General features: G+C 35.1%; 1 long non-coding RNA gene across 1 annotated transcript in view; it reads left to right on the top strand.

Annotated features, from left to right (window-relative positions):
• The first annotated feature begins 314 nt into the window (after positions 1–314).
• LOC114084056 (uncharacterized) overlaps positions 315–20,015 on the top strand; it is a 70,621-nt gene continuing 50,920 nt past the window's right edge. The window contains exon 1 of the long non-coding RNA XR_003581257.2: positions 315–387. This is a non-coding gene — a long non-coding RNA (uncharacterized lncRNA). The remainder of the gene's footprint in view (positions 388–20,015) is intronic.

The following is a 20,015-nucleotide window of genomic DNA, read 5'->3' as shown; positions in this document are numbered from 1 at the left end:
CACTATGCCTGTGAATACATGTGACTTTCCAAATAATCCTGCCCTTCAGAAGCCTCTTCTTGAATTCGTAAGAACTTCAAGGTCTTAAAAAATGCTCATAGGCAAAACATCAAGAAGCCTCTCAAGCTATCTCAGAGGGAGTCTTCTGCTCCCACAAATAAAGTCACACATTCAGAAGTGCTTCCTGTTTTTTTCAGACACCTTGCCCACCAAGTGTGCATTCTGCAAAACACAAGCCCAACAGGAAGCTGCCTGCAAATTTAGGTAGCTTTTCTGACTCTCAAGGAAGTCTTGAATATACTTTCAGAGAAATGGCAGCACAAGCGGTAGTCATTTGGGAAGAAGCAAGTCTGGAAGAAAAGTATCCTGAAGAGTAGCACCAAGAGGGTAGGAACACTTTTTTTGTGAACATGCTGTCTCCATTTTACATTTTTAAACAAATAAATGTATTTCCTTTAGATTTTTGTTGCCTGGGGTAGAATTAGGGGAACTGATTGCAAATGGGTAGTGTTTGTGGTGTTTGTCATTTCTCCCATGATGAGGGAGAGGAAAGAGGAAAGCTAGGGTGGGGAGTCAGAAGGAGGCTGCATAGCTGGACTGTCCCAACAGAGCTCTGGGGGAGAATTACTCTAACAATCTGTCTATTTCTGGAAGCTCACAAGCCCTTTCTGAGATTTTACATCCATCCTGAAATAAGCAGGTAGAGCACTACTTATGTTGTGATAATATCACAGCAAGCTTTAATGGAATGATTCTAGGAGATTTCTCCTTCACATGGTCACAGGTGGACTGGTTGTAATGGGAATGGCAGGACTCTGCACTCACTTTTCAAAGCAATTTAGAATAGTTCAGGGTGATGAGTGCCAAATCACACGTCATAGATCTTGAACAATCTTGGGTAATAGCTTGATTTTTGAATAATAAAATTAATAATGGTGAAACTGGCAATTTCTAATAACAGTTTGGTTTAGTTCCCAGTATCTAGCCTTATATTTGCTTTGGTTTCATTCCATTTTTCCCAGTCCATATTGCCAAATTAAGTGAAATTGTGTAAATATTTTTGTTTTTTAAATTAAAATTCACAAAGTTAACTGGTACAAGAGCTCATGGTAAAATTTTTCTCTTCTAGGATTCAAATAAATATCTGCACTGGTCAGAAATGGTTCATGTAAACCCTAAACAAGATCATCCTTAAAGATTAATTAAGGGAATGATGTTAACAGCCATTAATGTAATTTTATTTGTATAAAAAAGAGACACCTGATCATCTTATATGACAAATGGAAACTTTCTAACCCCTTTTCTAAGAAAGTTTATATATCTAAGGTTTGTGAACATTAATGATTTTCTTAAACTGTAATATCTGTCTACACAAGTGTTTATTCTTCTTCCTCTTACCTTGTATGATTTGGTAACATTGTGTGTGAATATCTGTCGAGGATACAGTGTTCTCATGCTACAGATTTAAACAAGTCCCATTCCTGAAGGAATATCCTCATCCTCTTAGGCACACACATAGCATAGTAAAAAGGTCACCAAATAACAACAAAGGAGGGCTGAAGTCTATCTTGGTTCTGTCTTTTACTCATTTTCTGAGTTTCCATTTTCTCATTAGCAAAATAAAGTAATTGGATTGGGTATTCTGTGAAACCTCCTCTGGTTTTAAAATGCACTGGTTCATAGGCTTCAGAAGACCTGGAATAAAAGAAGCTCATACTCAGTGGCAGATGTGTCCTTATAAGGTTCTGAGAAAAAAAAGAGACTGAAGTGCTGGAGCAATTGAGAAACCTTCTGTGGGGCTGCCATGTGTACAGGACCTAGAATACATAACCTGAGAAGGAAGAGATGAGGGGCAGGAGTTCACAGGGCATGTGGAGGAGACCATGGAAGGCTTAAAAATGGCTAGATCTAAATAGAGCCCCTGGCACACATCTGAGTGCTAAAGAAATTCTGTTCCTTATTTCCTTGAAGAGGATAATAATGGTCATTGCAGAAAGTTTTAGTAGCTGAGACTGATGATGTAATGAGCAGTTTCCTGAGGGGAAAGCCATGAAGGTGAACTGGATTTTAAACATAGAACACTGGTCAAAGGCTCTTTGACTGTTCCATATAGGGGAGTTCCCAGTTTGTACTGCCTAGTGCAACTAATTATCGAATAAGATATGATACTTCTGAGTCCCAATTAAGGCTTTCTTCAAATTCAAGTGCCAAGGCATAAGGTCAACCTGTAGAAACATTCCAAACATTCCAGCCAAACCTTTGTCCCTGAGCAAAAATGGAAGTGGGTTTCCAGGCCTGAATGGAAGCCACAAGAAAGTCCAAACTCAAGGATTGATAGAACTGTACTTTTCTAGGACCTGTTTAGCACAGATTTTTGACGAATAGTACTGGGTACTTTTTCAAGACCTTATTAGCATAAGTATTGATCATTGCTCCTACTCAGTTACTATATAAATCCCTAGACTATACACGTAAGCAGCAACCTAGTATTTGGTCCCCTCTCACTCTGGGAGCATTCTTTCTCTTAACATTTAAATAAATCCTATTCTTTTTACTCTTACCATTCTTATTGTCCATGGATTTCATTTTTTTTTTAATTCACAAGAAAACACCTTGGAAAGAAATTGGTAGTGAGCTACTAGAGTCTGCTGCAGCACTGGAGGGTATGGCCTTGCATTGAGAGCTGCCATATGTCACTTGATAGTAGTGGAAAAGTTGTCACTTTGCCTGCAACCCAAATGGACTTTCTCCGTTATAGAGGCCTGCAGCTCATATAGACCTCACTTCAGCAAAAGAGGAGAATCCAATTTCATCTCAAACTTCAGTTTTGCTGTAACCATATTCCACAATTTTAAATTGTTAACTTCTTTTGTTTTTCCCCAGGTCAATTAGTTTATTTTAGACATTTTACAAACATCCCCAAGTGATTCAAATTTGTTGTCAAAATTAAGTCATTGCTCTGATTGTGGCATCAACATTTATCTCCTAATGAAAACCTAAATGATGATCAGAAAGATGCCTGGTTTATCTCAACAATCAAAAAAAATTAAGAAACTCTGAGAGTTTTAGTATTTCAAAAATCATATAAGTTGCTTATTATATACTTAATCTTCAGTGAATCCAAGATTAATAGGACACATATTAATAATAATGTAAGTGGAAAGATAGGACAAGTACTATTTTTAAAACATTGATTTTTTTTAATGAGGTGATATTGGCTGGTGGAAAAATAAATTGTTAACTTCTTAAAAACATTCACAAAATAAAACTTTCTGAAATAAACCTGTGCAACAATAAGGATATTAAGGCCATTTGTCCTTAGCTGGGGAGGGAGACACTAAAGATACCTTGACACTATCCACCAAGAGAGTAGCAGCTTTCTATTTTCAAGAGCATCTGCATAACTTCTGATTGTCCTTTGGCCTCTTTCTCTTACCCAGGTCCCTCTGTTCCTGCATGGTCCCTCTTGCCTCCAGTCCAACTCTAGCACCATGGCCAGCTACTTCTAGATGCTTGTCCCAGCTTTCTAGTGCCAATTACTTTTTTGTTCATCTGCTGTTTTTTGCTCCCAAGTTTACTATTAAGCTCCTAGAAGTTTAGTAGAACATTGAAACTGTGCTTTGTCCCCCACAAATACATATATATATATATATATATATATATATATATATATATATCTTGATTATCTTGATTAGACATTACTGAGAATACTTTGTTGAAAAAATTATTCTGTAAGCATTATCTTAAAATTATACTACCATAAATTTTCTTTTCTTTAAATTCTTAATGCTTTACCTTTTGCTCTCTAAAGATACCTTATATACCATCTCCTATACTGAGGATATTGAGGATTTTGATTTTAGCTCATGCAAATTCCTTCAACTTTTCCCACCATTATGTCTCATGTTTGTTCTGTACACCCATGTCCTCACTCAGCTGGCATGTGAGAAGTGTTTATCATGACCCAGATCCCTATATATGTTATCTCTTAATCTTTTCAATAATCATATAAGGTAAATATTTTACAGATGTTTAAGGTGCATTCCAAGATCACTAAACCAGTAAAGAAAGAAACATGTTTTGAATTTATGTAGTCTCAGTCCAGAGCATGCTTTTGTTCTTGTAGCCCTGGGTACATATTATTTTGTGTGTGTGTATGTGTGTGTATTTATACATACACACACATATATGTGTATGTATGTGTGTATATATACACACACACACATATATGCACCCACACACTGTATGTGTGTGTGTGTGTGTGTGTGTATATATATATATATATATACAGAACTGTGTGTGTGTATATACAGAAATGTTGTGTATTTGTGTGTGCGTATACAGTTCTGCTCATGTAACCCATACTTGGCTTTTCTCAACTCTACTCACACTTCAATGACCAGCTAAAGACTTCTCTGTGACCAGATGGTCTAGGGTAGCCTTACTAACATGTCTGCAATTGGCCTGATATCCGCCAGGATGACAGAGGTAGTTAGGCCATGGGTCACTCATCACTCAGATGTCTTGTTTTGGTCTGTTCATGTTGTGGTGATTGCAGGATTCCCAAAAGCCACAAAAAAGAGCAAGACTCTATAAAACTCTGTTTGCATCAGACTTGTTAACCTCCCTCTAGTCAAGCAAAGTTACATTCAAGTCTAGTATTGCCCAATGGTACAAAAGAAAGGAGGCCATACTAAAAACCCACAGGACTTTAGATGTTGTTTATGGACAACTCCTTCTATTTGGTTTCTCCTATTCCACTGACGGCTTCCCATTAATCTACCAATTTGGTGAAGTTGCCCTGTTCTAGAAATCTTCCCTCAATCCTGTTATCCCCTGAGGTACTATGTAGTTGCGTCTATCAATGTCAGGGATTAACTGAAAAGCTTTCATGGAAATAGCAATAATATTTGGGGTGCTTGGCCCTGTACCCAGAACCTCCTACATACTAAGAATGCACTCTACCACTGAGCTACACACTAAGCTCCAACCATAATAATTTAAAAATAACTGAAATGGTTAAGGTGTACAGTAACCACAGCAATTGTATAGAAATTAGACAAAATATGGAAGATAGTTTGTGGTAGTTTATAAATGCTGCTATATAGCAAAAATAAGGGAACAGACTTTTGCCTATTATGTTTTTGTATTATATTTTGAATTCTCTGCACTCAAGACTCCCAGTGACCTATGCCTGAAGGGGGCATTCTTACTACCATTCCCTGGTCACCAGTCCTACAAAGTCTATGTCTCTTTCTGAGCCTTAGGAGGGATACAGGAAATTTTGAACTTAAAGTTATATTTTTAATCTATATCTCATTTTTAAAAGATAAAAAACCACACATTTTAAAACATCTTTTTTCATTATCTGGCTCACCAAATTTCTGTTTAGTATTGGGACATAATGATCAACATATGGACTCTGAAGCCAGTTTTCAGGGTTTAAATTTCAGTTAGGCAAGTTACTTGGCCTCTTAGTGTTTCTATTTCCTCCTTTGGGAAGTGGTGATAGTAATAGTACATACCTCATAGGGTTTGGGGGAGAACATTAAATGAATCAGTACAGGTGGTATTTAGAAATTTGTGTGACACAAAGTAAACACTCAAAATCCAGCCATGCTCAATAACTCTGGGTTTTTAAGATCATGTTCTCCAAGCTCTATACTCCTTACTCTGTAGGCTACAAAGACATCTTCGGTCTTTCTTCTTTTTTATTCTAATTGTCACTTGCTAGTTCATTCATTAGTGCTTGATTGCAAAATTATAATAGTCTCCTAGTTCTCCTATGCTTAATTCATTCCTACTTTCAGTAAATGTTTACTTACAAGTCAACTAGGCACCAGGCACTATTCCAGATAGAAACCAATGAACCTTTGGGAACTTATCATCAAGCAAGGGAAGATGGATTCATGAGCAAGGAAACGTAATACACTTTGAAGATGCTGTGAGAGGAAAGTCCCTGCAGAGTACAGAGCAAAGGAGAAGAAGTAAAAAATTCCTCCTGATGGAAGAAGCAATGGAAAATAGGGCAAATTAGCATGGGGTCTGGACTCAGAACAACCTGGATTACAATTCAAATACTGTCACTTCTGAGTTCCAGAACCTTTGAACACTAGTTTGTTTGTAATATAAAATAATTCAATAATAAAGAAACATATTTAGAATAAAATAATAACCATGTGCTTATAGTTGAGCTTTGATAATGTTTAATTTCTCATAGATGTTTCAAATTTTTTAAAATAAATAATACATTAATAATAGAGTTTAAACAAATTGTATACTACTTCTTTGCTTAATTCTGTTCCTCCTCCTCTTTCTTTCCAGGAGCAGACAGATTTTTAATTTTACATTTATCACTTCTATAGTGTTTCTCTATTTATGCTCCACAGAGAACTACAAATAATATAAAACAATATTCCTATTGTTTTATGTTCTAAAACTTTTTATAAATGGTATCATATTTGTGTGTCTTTTCATATCTTGTTTTGATCATTCAACATAGATTGTTGAAGTTTATTCATGGTGATACAGAATATTTTCATTTATTTATTTTTATTTCCATACAGTAAAATATACCATAGAACAATTATTCCAAAATTTGTCAGTCTGTTCTCTTGTTAATGGACTCTAGAGTTGCTTGTTATAGTTCTCTATAGTTAACAATGTTGCAATGATACCCTTGCATGTGTTTCCCTGTACATACAGGAAACTTTCCCTGGGATCCACCTTGCAGCATCTATTTCTTGAGCTTTACCAGATACAGCAGAGTTGCTCTGTATTTCCCCATCACTTTTTGAGAGTTTCCATTTCTTCACATCTTTTCTCACACATAGTATTTTGATCACTTTTTATATGATAGGTATAAAAGAGTATATTATTTTAATTTGCCTCTCCATGCTGTAAAAGCCTTTTCTGCTCCATTGTATAGAATACTGAGTGGAATCTTTTTTTCTTTTTTAAATTCCTTTTGCTAGGCACACCAGTCTAATTTCTCTTAGTACTAATATAATACTTTTAGTTTATACTTTTAGTATTATTAGTATTCAGTATATGATACTTTCAGTTTATATAATACTTTTAATTTATAATTAGTTTTATAATACTAATATAATACTTTTAGTTCATGATATTTGGGCTGCCAAATTAGTCACCTTTTTTTCTCTGAGAAAATATATTTCACAGCAGGAATTTACATTGTAGGGTAACAGAGAAAGATACCTTATTTGAAAAGTAGAAGTAATATTGCCACCATTGAGGTTCAAGTAGAAGTAATAGTACCACCATTAAGGTTCAAGAAAACTTCCTTGATTTTTCCCTTCTGCTTTCCCACCAGTAGCCATGAGCAGACACAATACCGCATGTAAAGTTATATGTGGAATGTTGATTCTTGGTTTGAGAAAATAAAATCATGAAAAATCTAACAAGAATGTATTCTTTTCACTTTCCTGCCCTTGTATAGTGGTTAGAGTTTTCAGACACAAACAGGTGCACATTGGACTTGAATTACTTTGATAAAGCTCAACTAAGCATCTAGGTTCTAGGTTCTGGGGTTCTTTACAAAAAAAATAGTTCTTTTTCTTTGTTTTAAATTCAGGATTTTATTGGGGGAGATGAAATTTGCTTCATTTCTTTCAAAAATCCCCTTTGCCCTTATTCAGTTCACAATGTACTTTCAATTCTTATCCAAACAGAATTTAGAAAGGCAATCTGGTATTCATCCCAATGAAAACATGAAAATATCCAAAACTATCAGATGATTAAATTAAACAGTTTATTTAGTCATACAATACACATCCTAAAATCTTTCAAAAAAGTCACTGAGGAATCTTAAGTGATTTGAAAAATCTTTATGAGATAAGGCTATTATTAGAAATAAACTACACATTGTAAGTGAACTAAATATCTATATATGCATATCAATAATATTTGCCTCTCTTTATCATCTATCTAATTGGACAAAGGAAAAACACCAAAATATCAGTTGTGAATATTTTTCTTTGAAGAAACTGTGAATTATTTATGATTTTCCAATAGTTCTACAATTAATGTATTATTTTTGTAATTCAAAATGATGAGAATAGAAGGTACTCATTAATAAAATAAATGTAACAAAAATTCTAGGAAGTTTGTCTTACAGCATCAAAGCTTCATAAGGAAAGATAATAGTGTACAATTATTTTCCTTTTTGTTTTTCTTTTATTTTTTTCCTTCTGTAAACTCTTGCTGAGTTTAACATAGGTTTGGGGGAATAATAATGAGATTTTAACTTTCCAGATATATTTTGTAAATACACATTCAATATATTTTACAAGTGCAAGCAAGTTTGGCAGTCTACTACAGTTTATTTGTGTGAAGGATGGAGAGTCTTGGTAATCAGAAGTTATTATTTTCTTGATGGTCCACTGTGTCCTCCCAGACATCCCATGCATTATGGCATAGGGGAAATCTTCCAACTTTACAAGATCTGAGAGGCATTGTAGTAAAGAAGGCATACATCATTACAGGAGAGTTAGAGTACACAAGCTGAATTGGGATTGACCTGGGGGCTAAAAAGAAAGCACCTCAGTTGCACCATTGCCCTAAATATATTAACAACAAACTCCATACTCATTCTCTAAAAAAGTGTCATGGCCCCCAGTAAAGGAAGTTACAAAAGAGAATGTGTTAAATCCATAGTGGATTACACAGTGTTGGTTCAAAGCAGATATGTCATAAAGCACTCAGATTTTTCAGTATCCATCAAATCATCATTATTTTCATCATAGAAGCACAATAGAAAAGACAGACAGTAGGTAACATGTCATAGGGATCTCCTTCCCCTCTTAGTTCCAGTTACATCTATTAAAATCACAATCATAAATTTATTTCTTGGAGAACGAATTTAGGGGATTTTTTATCTTTAGTATATTTATTCTAAAAACATTCTATACAATTTCCTAACACTAGGAGAATTTAAATAAATGTTTCAAAACAACTTAGCAAATGTTTATAAAAAGGCCACACAATGTGTCTAGCATCATACTAAATATTGTGAAAGCAAAACAGATAAGAAGCTCCTTCCAAAGGAAGTTCTTAGGATCTTAAAGAGACACATATTTGGGACAGAAATAGCATTATAAATGTTAGGAGATTAAGTAGGATGAAGTACATAGATGGAGAAACTTACCTATTGTAGTTTTAGAATTTGAATTCTGGACTTAACTCCCTTGAATTCTAATCTCAGCTCTTTCTATACTGGCTATGTCTAAGGGACCTTGGACAAGTTACTTAATCTCTTTATGCCTTCTCTATATTCACTAATATACCATATGAAAGGTGCTTAGAAGAGTATCTAATACATAGATAGAACTCAATGAGCAATAGCTCTTATTACTACCAAATGTCAAGAAAACTAGTTCAGAGAAAACATATGATACTTGTTAAATATTAATGTCAGTGTTAGACAAAGCTTTTGGCATTAAAGCATGCCTTTTTAAAATGTCAGGGTCAGATTTACAAATAATATTTTCAGGTTGTATTTTATAAAAGGCCAAGAATTATTCATCTCAGTGACAAGTGAAAATCAATCCCACACAAAGAAGAACATAAGTGGTAAGAAGACAAATGCATGTCAATTGACTATTTAAAAAAAAATCATATATTCCTCATTCAAGGTTCCTCTTAAGAGTTTGAAAAGTTTGTAAAAACTCACCACTCATAGTGGTGACAATCCTGAAGAGAGAGGAAAATCATTCCCCAGGGCATGGAAGGAAAAAGTATTCTGAAGAGATAAGCAGATATCATGAAATCATATAAGGTAGGAAAAACGTATTCATTCATTCACTGTGGAGAGATGGTTATGCCCTCCTGCGCCTAGGGGCGCTTACCACTGAGCAACATCCCTAGCCCTTTTTAATTTTTTTATTTTGAGACAAGGTCTCACTGAGTTGCTTAGGGCCTCACTAAATTGCTGAGGCAGGCTTTGAACTCACAATCTTCCTACTTCAGCCTCCCAAGCTCCTGGGATTACAGGCATGTGCCACCAAGCCTAGCAAGTTGCACCATTTTTTTAAAGCACTGGTTTGCCACAAGTTAGTCTACTCTGAGTCCACGTGGCAAGTTGCCTGCCCCTCAATTTCAATGCAGTTCAGTTTCTCCTGCCTATGTTGGTGATGCAAGACCCACTTCAAGCTGACACTTCAACTGACACTCTGAAACTGCCAACAATCCAGACCTTCCGCCTGACAACTCTGTAGAACTGGTTCATATTCATATCTGCTCTCTGCCTGTGATCTTGGCACAGTAATCTGTAACCCTACAGTTGGACTTAACTCTTTCTTAGTCTGTGATATATATTTCATTATGTGAAGTATTGTGTATGACTTGAGTGTTATAGATATCAATAATTAAAACTGGAACAAAATAACTTATGATTGCCTGCCTTTGACTTTCAGGTGACCCATGAGTATTCAGTGAACTGCAATTTCAGAAAGCAGTGTGACTTGTGAATTTATTGTTAGTTCATATATTCTGGAATTTTGTAAAGACACAAATGTGTTTGTTGTCTTTGTTAATGGTCAATATTAATGACAGAGCTCACTTATGACAAAGGGACTCTGAAACTAGCTACTAGAGCAGAAAATAATTAAGAATTTGTTAATTCCAACTCTGACCAGAAAGGATTATTGGAGAGGGATAACAAAGGGAGAAAGAGGGAGAAACTCAAAAGCTCACTTCCTTAACATGAGTAGAAAAGAAAGTTGGTCTCAGTTAAACTGGGAGCAGCAAAGATACTTGGTGAAATTAAAAAGAGTACAATTTATCTCAAATTGCATGTAGAAATCTGCTTGGAAGCCATATATAGTAGAATTCACACTTAAGAACCCATTCCTAGAAATTAGATCCATACAGCTTCTCCACATCTTCAGACAGAAATAAATAAATAATCCATTTCAAATGAAAAACCTTTGAAATGGATGCTCCTGGTAATGGTTGTAGAGGGTTCCCTGCTAGCAGAAGGTTGCTGAAACCCTGTCCCTCCACATGGACAATGGGAATGGGGTGGAGCTGATCTGAGAGACAGATATTCTCAGAGAGTGCAGCACCTGAAACTAGCAAGCTTCCTAGCATAGGGCCACAGTAGAAGGTCCCCTAACTGCCTGCAGAAACCCTCCACCCCATTCATATGAGACTACATAGCCAATTTACACAATAAACAAAATCCCCAGCAAGTGTAATAGCTAGCAGAGGCCCCATGATTTCAGACTTATGCCTAACAAAAGCAGCCCACTATTGGAATTGGTGAACACATACTTACCAAGCTAATACAAGTGGCTGAGGGAACTCACAGAAACCCCAGCAAAGTGGCAGAGACACTCACATCCTGTTATATTTTAGATATTAGATGTTCCCCAAAGCTCATGTATGAGACAATGCAAGAAGGTTTAGAGATGAAATGATTGGGTTATAAGAGGCTTAACCAAATCAGTGCATTAATCTCATTAGGGATTAACTGAGTGGTAACTGTATGCAGGTAGGATGTGTCTGGAGGAGGTGGATCCCTGATGGTGTGCCTTTGTGGTATATATTTTTTCCTGGTCCAGCAGAGATTTGTCTCTGCTTCCTGGTGTGATGCCTTGAGCCTCTTCCCTCCATCACACCCTTCCACCATGATGTTCTGCCTTGTCTTTGGCCCTGAGGAATGGAGTCAGACCTATGGACAGAGACCTCTGAAATCATGAACCCCCAAATAAACTTTTCCTCTTCTAAGTGTTCTTGTCAGGTCTTTTTGTCGCAGAAATTTAAAATCTGACTAAAACATACCCTTTGTACTCCACATCCTCTGGTCTTTGAGCTAGATGAATGCTGTTCCAACTTCAGGCAAAGTCCAACTAATCCACAATAGCCACGGCACAATGTCCCATGCATTAGCCACTACTAGATGCCTCATGAGGCTTGCACACACAGATCTCACAGCCACTGACAGTCACCAGATTTTCAGACCTGGGCAGATAATAGCTCAATGACCCACACTAGCCAGTGACAGTCCTATGCTCAGAAGAATAGATTGCAGATGCTTTGACCACTGAGTAGGCACAGATGTGGGCTTGTAAACAGGAACCAACAACAGCCATAAGCTGTGGAAACTGTGGAAACCAGGATAGAGATTCCCATCCCACAGCACTGCCCCACACCTATCAAAGGGCTCACAGTCATGGATCCCACAAGCTATAGAAGGAGACTTATGGAAACCACTTCTTGGCAGTCAGAAACCACTGCAATCCCCAGCAATGCACAGGGCTGAGGCCCTGGTGCATCAGCAGGGCACTACAGAGGAGTGACCCACAGACACATGTCACTGCCCAGTGTGCCCAGATACACACTGAACCAACCATGTGCTCCCAGCAGGGGTTACAGCTCTACACTTCACACTGGCTATCCAGTGCCACTTCAGCTAGACCATCACATCTCTGCTTTAGACTACCAAGACCCATACTCTAAAATCTATGTGGATGAAACCACACCAGATTTTATAGGTTCAGATACTGGAAGCATTGCCATAGGAGAGCACACAATTCAGCATCCTCAACCAGGGAGACCTGGCTGCTAAGTTACAGACAATTAGGGGCTATCTCCTCCCATCTGCCAAAAAGCTTTTAGGTGTCTGAACACACAAAAAATTGGGGGGGCATCCTGTTGAGAACCACAGCCGAAGGGGCCCCAGCAAACTTCCAGCTGCCAGAAAACTTCCAGCTGCCAGCTGATGATTGGCTCACAGCTGGCCCCAGCAACGTCTAGCTGATTGGCTCCTCTGCAGTGATGCTCATTGGGCTGTTCCCCCCGCCCCCTTTCAGACTATGGAGCTGCTCATTGGGGGACTTTTTTTGGCTCCGCCCACACGACCCCCCCAATCGGCCTCAAGAGCAGGAGGAGTGGGGGAGGTTGAGAGGCTTGTGAGAAGCTGGTGGTGGCATTTAGGCTCTGAGGGTTTTTCCTGAGGAGCTGTGTGGTGTGGTGTGTGTGTTCTAAAAATAAAAAGTTCAAGTGGCTCCTGAATTGTGCCCAGCCAGACTGCGGCAGCATCCTAAAACTTTCAGAGCTGTGCTGGTGAGATTATCACCTCTACACCCAGAGAAACTTAAACACAAAGCCGAGGAGCTAAGAGAATTTACCAAGCCTCCCCAAATCTAATGAAATACAAATCAGGAAGAACAAATAAGATATATCCTCACCTCAAATACCTGGGCATGAAGTTACATAAATTTCTCTAATGTCAATTTTGATTTTATAGATATTATCTGTAGTGAATTGATGTTTTATTATTTAATACTGTATTCCTCAATAAAATTTGATGTATTTCTTTTAGTGTTCTAAGTCATTTATTGAAATTACTTTTTTTCTCCTTGCTCATGCTTATATTTGCTCTTTTGTCTCTATTTTCCACTTGCTACACCTGCTCCTGTGCTGTCCCACTTATTATTTTTATATCCTTTTTTCTATTTTTCCTTTCAAGTTTTATATTATTTAATAATAATTTTACTCTTTAATCCCTAATTTCCCAACCTATTCAAGAACTTTAATCTCATTTTTTACGTGGATAAGATGATTTGTGGAGAAGATTTTCAATAACTTTTTAAAGGTACATTCGTATAGGGACTTATTCTAAAGTGGTTGCAGTTACTGGTGATATTGTTTCCACTCAAAATGGTATTGGATTCTAGACATAGCAACAGGTTCTTGTTGAGTGGAAATACTGACACCCTGACGTTCTCTCAGCCTAAGTCACTTAGTAAAGAGAAAGCTAGCTATTCACTTAACATTCCCTTATATATTTAACTGCCTGGTAGATAGATATAAATAAAAGCAGAAAAAAAATCAAGGAATTAAAATGTCCTCAAGTGTTCACATAACTTCAAAAACTGACCATATAAACACTTCAATAAAGGAAATGATGAATAAAAAAACCTAGAACATCAATAACTAAAATGATCAATGAAAAAAAAGAAAATTTAAGGAATGAACTATGAGAGAAAATAAAGGCAGTTAAAGAACATATTAATAAAGAGATAGAGATTCTGAAAAAGAACTAAGCAAAAATTTTGGAAATGAAAGACTCAATAAGTCAAATTTAAAATTCAGTTGAAAGCATCACCGGTACATTAGACCACATAGAAGACTAATTTTCAGACCTCAGACACAAGATATATGGCAGCAAAAATATAGTCATAAATAAAGAAAACATGATAAAAGTCTATGACCAGAAAGTCCAGGAAATCTAAAAGTTCATTAAGAAACCAAAGTTGAGGATCATTGACAGAGATAAGGGTGCCAATATAAAAACTAAAGGCATCCATAACCCTTTCAGTGAAATAATATCAGAAAAAAAATTCCAACCTGGAGAATAAAATGGGACTCCAGATACAGAATGTATTTATAACCCAAATAAACAAGATCATCTCCAAGTCACATTAAAATTAAAATGTCTAATTTGCATAACCAGAACCTCATGAGAAAAATGACAAGTTAGATGTAATGGTAAATCAATATGAATTACCACTGGATTCCCCATTACAGACTCTAAAATCCAAGAAGAATTCCAATAATGTATAGCCTGTTCCAAAAGAAAAAAAAAACATGCCAAACTTGATTGCTATTATAACACATCTATCCTTCAGAATTGAAGAATTGGAAAAAAAAAACTTCTGAGATATATGTAAACTAAAAGAATTCATGATGACTAAGCCAGCACTATATAAATACTTAATAAAATATTTCAAGCAAAAATTAAGAACAAATCTCAGAGGCAGTGAAGGGTAAATCTCATTAGAAGAGTAGCTAAGTAAAGAAGAATCAGGATTAAAGCAAACATTATAAACATATCAAAATGACAGGAAATAATTATTATCTCTCCATAATAACACAGAATGTAAATCATTTGAACTCTTCAATTAAAATGCATAGGTGAGAAAAGAGGATTTAAAAGTAAGATGGAAAAATATGTTGCTTATAAGAGACACCTTACAGGCAAAGCCATCCATGGGTTGAAGGTGAAAAAATGAAATATTCATCCAAATTAAGACTGAAAACAAGAATGAGTTTTAACCGTCATATCCAATAAAACTGATTTCAAGCCAAAATTAATCAGAAGAAACAAAGAGAGTCACTTCATACTGGCAAAGGGAACTTTAATAAGAAGATATAATTATTGTAAATATTTATGTCCCAAACATTAGGGTACTAACTAAATACAATAACACTAGATGATTTCAACACATCTCTAACCAACATATAGATTATCTATAAATAAACTAAGAAAAGAATTTTCAGGCCTAAAAAATTCTATTCATCAAATACACCTAACAGACATTTATATAGCATTCCATTCATAGCAACTGAATCTGCTCTGTTCTCAGCTCTCATAGAATTTTCTTCAAAAATTGACCTTGTTTTAGAACACAAAGCAAGTCTTACCAAATAAAATAATTTCTTGCATCTTATCATATTGTAATGAATTGAAAGTAGAAATCATAAACAAGAAAAAACATAAAACATTTTAACACATAGAAATTCAATAACATGTTAGAATGATGAATGTGTCATAAAACAAAAAGGGAGAAATGAAACTATCCTTACAAAGAAACAAGAAAAAAATATAAGACATCAGGATCTCTGGGGCACTATTCAGAAAGAAAGAAAGAAAGAAAGAAAGAAAGAAAGAAAGAAAGGAAGGAAGGAAGGAAGGAAGGAAGGAAGGAAGGAAAGAAAAGTAAAGTAAAGTTTATAGCATTGAGTACTCACATTAAAAAAGAAAGAAAGATCCTAAATAAAGAATCTAATATTACATTTCTAGGCCCTACAAAAGGAGCAAGAAAATTCCCAAATGAGAATAAGAAAGAAAATAATTATAATCAGAGGCAAAATTGATGAAATACAGAAAATTTTAAAACACAATACAAAGGACCAATAAAACAAGAGTTGATTCTATGAAAAGATAAACAAGATTGTTAAACCCTTAGCCAAATTAAACAAACAAATAAAACTAGAGATGAAAAAGGAGATATCACCACAGATATTTCTGAAATGCAGAGAATAATTGGGGACTACTTTGAAAATTTTTGCTACAATAATTTGGAATAGCTAGAAAATAGCAACAAATGGCTAGACACATATGACATACCCAAATTGATCCAAGAGTATATAGAAAACCCAAACAGACTAATAACAAGCAATGAGATTGAAATATTAATAAAAAGCCTTTCAACAAGAAAACCCCAGGACCAGATGGATTCTTAGCTGAATTCTACCAGATTTAAAGAAGAACTAATTCTAATCCTCCTTAAATTGTTCCATGAAGTAGAAAGATTGGGGTGACATTCTCAAATTCTTTCTTTGAAGTCATTATCACCCTGATATCAAACCAGATAAACACATATCAAGGAAATAGAAACATAGACCAATATTTCCAATGAGGATAGATGCAAAAATCCTGAATAAAATTTTAGCAGTTAACATTCAAAAGCCCATTAAAAAGACAATACATCATGAACAAATTGATTTCATTCCAGGGGTGCAAGTTTGGTTCAACATTCTCAAATCAATAAATGAAATTTATCACATAAATATAAATACAATCATCTCAATAGATGCAGAAGAAGCCTTTGACAAAATTTAGCACTCATTTATGTTAAAAACATCAAAGAAACTAGGGATATAAGGAACTTCACTCAACATCACAAATGCTATATATGGCAAACCCAAAGCCAACATCATACAGAATGGGATAAAAGCAAATTACCCCATCAATAAATGGGCAAATCAACTAAAAACATATTTCTCAAATGTATAGATACAAATGATCAACAAATATATAAAGATGCTCAACATCATAAGCAATCAGGGAAATACAAATCAAATTATTCTAAAATTCCATCTCACCCCAGTTAGAATGGCAACCATCAAAAATAAAAATAATAATAAATGCTGGTGAGGATGTAGGGACAAACATATACTTAGATATTGTTGGTGGGACAGCAAGTTAGTAATACCACTACGAAAATCAGTATGAAGATTCCTCAAAAGGCTAGTAATGGAACCATCATATGACACAGCCATTCCACTCCTAAGCATTTATCAAAAAAACTGAAATCAGCATATTATAGCAATACATGTATTCCAATGTTTATAGCAACTCAATTTATAATATTCAAGTTATGGAACCCATTGTAGGTGTTCATCAACAGATAAATGAATAGAGAAAATGTAGTATTCATACACAATGGATTATATTCAGTCATAAAGAATGAAATGATGTCATTTGGTGATAAATTGATGGAATTAGAGAACATCATCATTCTTTTTTTTCTCTCATTCCTTCCTCCTCCCTCTCAATGCCCTTCCTCTAACTCCGTTGATCTCTCTTATATTTTCATGAAATTCTTTTTTATTGTTCCCACTTATTTTGATCTAACTTTCACATATAAAAGAAAACATTTGATCCTTGACTTTCTTGGTTTGGCTTATTTCACTTATCCCATCTCCATCCATTTACTGGCAAATGCTATAATTTCATTCTTCTTTCAGGCTAAGTAAAATATCATTCATATATATATATATATATATATATATATATATATATATATATATATATATATATATAAACATTTCTGTGGCTTCATCACTATAGTATGCTGATTTTAGATTTTCTACCAAGGAGATTGATGTGGTGATTTTATTTCTAGTTTATTTTAGGAATCTCCACACTGCTTTCCAGAATGGTACTAATTTTCAGTTCCACCAACAATGTATATCTTTTTCCCCACATCCTCATCAACATCTATTATTATTTGTATTCTTAACATTGCCATTCTGACTAGAGATTAAATTGCATTTCTCTCATTGCTAGAGATGTTGAACACATATATATTTATTGTCCATTTGTAATTCTTCTCTTGGAAAGTGTTTAATTCATTTGCCCATATATTAATTGGGTTATTTGCTCTCTCATTTTGTTTTAACTTTTTTTGAGTTCTTTATATGTTCTGAATATTAATCACCTATCTGAGGAGCAAGACACAAAGATCTTCTCCTATTCTGAAGGCTCTTTCATTACACTGTTATTTCCTTTGCTATACAGAAGCTTTAAAATTTGATGCTATCCCCTTTGGTTTTATTTCTTGCACTTTAGGAGCCTTGTTAAGGAAGTCAGTCCCTGTGCCAATATGTTGGAATATTAAGACTACAATTTCTTCTAGAAGTGGCAGAGTTTATGGTCTAATTTCTAGGTCTTCAATCCACTTTGAGTTGATTTTTGTGCAGGGTGAGAAATAGTTTCATTCTTCTATATATGGATATTCAGTTTTCCAGCATCATTTGTTAAAAAGACTATCTTTTCTCCAACATATGTTTTTGGCACTTTTGTCAAAGATCAGATGCCTGTATCAATGTGTGTTTTCACTGTGTCTTCTATTCTATTCTATTGGTCTTCATGTCTATTTGGGTGCCATTACCATGCTGTTTTTGATACTGTAGCTCTATAATATAATTTAAGTCTGAAATTGTGATGTCTCCAGTATCACTCTTCTTGCTTAGGATTGCTTTGGCTATTCTGGGTCTATTGTTCCAAACAAATTTTAGAACTTTTTTCCCTAGTTCTGTGAAGAATGTCATGGATATTTTCTTGAAAGAAAGACAAATTAAATATACATATATCTGCTAAGTTTTTTGAAAAGAAATAGAAGTTAATCCACAGACTAAAATATTGAACAAATACAGGGTTAAGGGGCAGGATCAATTGGAGAAAGGGATGATGGTGTAGGAAAAGAACACTTCCCCCAAATACAATTCCATGAACATTTCAGACTTTTAGAAACCATAATAATGTTTCACATGCCAAAATATAAATAAATGATTAAAGTCAAGCAGGATGATGGGACAACCTGAAATTTAATATAAATAACAGATGAGCCTATATCTATTGTAAACTACATTGGAGAGGATAAGAAAGAAAAAAATAAACTTAAGAAAACTTGAAAGCCAGTCTTTTGACAATATCCACTAAAATCAAAGACAAAAAGGAGTGTACACAAATGTTGTATACTAGTTAGTAAATTCCTGATCCCAGAGATGCATGAGATATTAATTTTTCAGTTAGTTCATGTATATTTTGGGATTGGACAAATTAGTAAATATATTATAAATAGTGAGAGGTAGATTTTTTACATTCAGAGAAAGGAGTTACAAATAAGGAAAGAAAGAGGGTAGAATGAATCCTGTTGTGGTGAACTGGAATCATATGTATTGGTGTGAACTCATGGTGGTGAATGACAGATGATAGATAGATAGATAGACAGACAACAGACAGGCAGACAGGAGATCGGAAAAGGATATCCACATGGCTAGAGACCATTCTCTAATAAAAGAAACCAGGATCCTTGGAGAACTGACTAGCCTCAGGGTTGGAGCAGGGAAAGAACAAATGATCCTGGAACAGCTGATGGTGCCAAATAGAGAAGAAGTGCTCAAAAAGCTAAGGGAATGATATTTGAGGGACATAAGCAGCAAACTGAAAGGATACTCAGTGGTCAAACCTGGGCCAATTTGCAGAAGAAGGTAAATGGTAATAGTAACAAATTATAAAATACAGAATAAAATAAATACCCATGACTCTGGCTGATATAATTGTATAATTGAATAACTAATAAAGGTATGGGAAAATTCTTTACTATAGACTTCCAGTTATTGAATAGCAAAGAAATTATGGAAGTAGAAAAATTACCAGTTGGATATTAACTGGTGAATATATGAGAAACAGAGCATTTGCATAGTTCTAAAGCATCTCTGTACAAGATACTTCCCAAGTACAAAAGTAAAAATGAACAAATTTGGCAGACACAAGTTAACATTATTAATGATAAAGAATATTCAACTAAATGGACTCCCTGCATATGATATACTCAGCAGCCTATAATATCACTTTTGTAGTATTCTCACCTTATTCTTATTGAATTTAAATATATGGATTTAATCATAATCCAGAT

Source organism: Marmota flaviventris, chromosome 3 (assembly GCF_047511675.1).
Source record: "Marmota flaviventris isolate mMarFla1 chromosome 3, mMarFla1.hap1, whole genome shotgun sequence".
Lineage (NCBI taxonomy): Eukaryota > Metazoa > Chordata > Mammalia > Rodentia > Sciuridae > Marmota > Marmota flaviventris.
The sequence above is the reverse complement of the archived record's forward strand: the minus strand, read 5'-3'. Positions and strand labels throughout refer to the sequence as shown.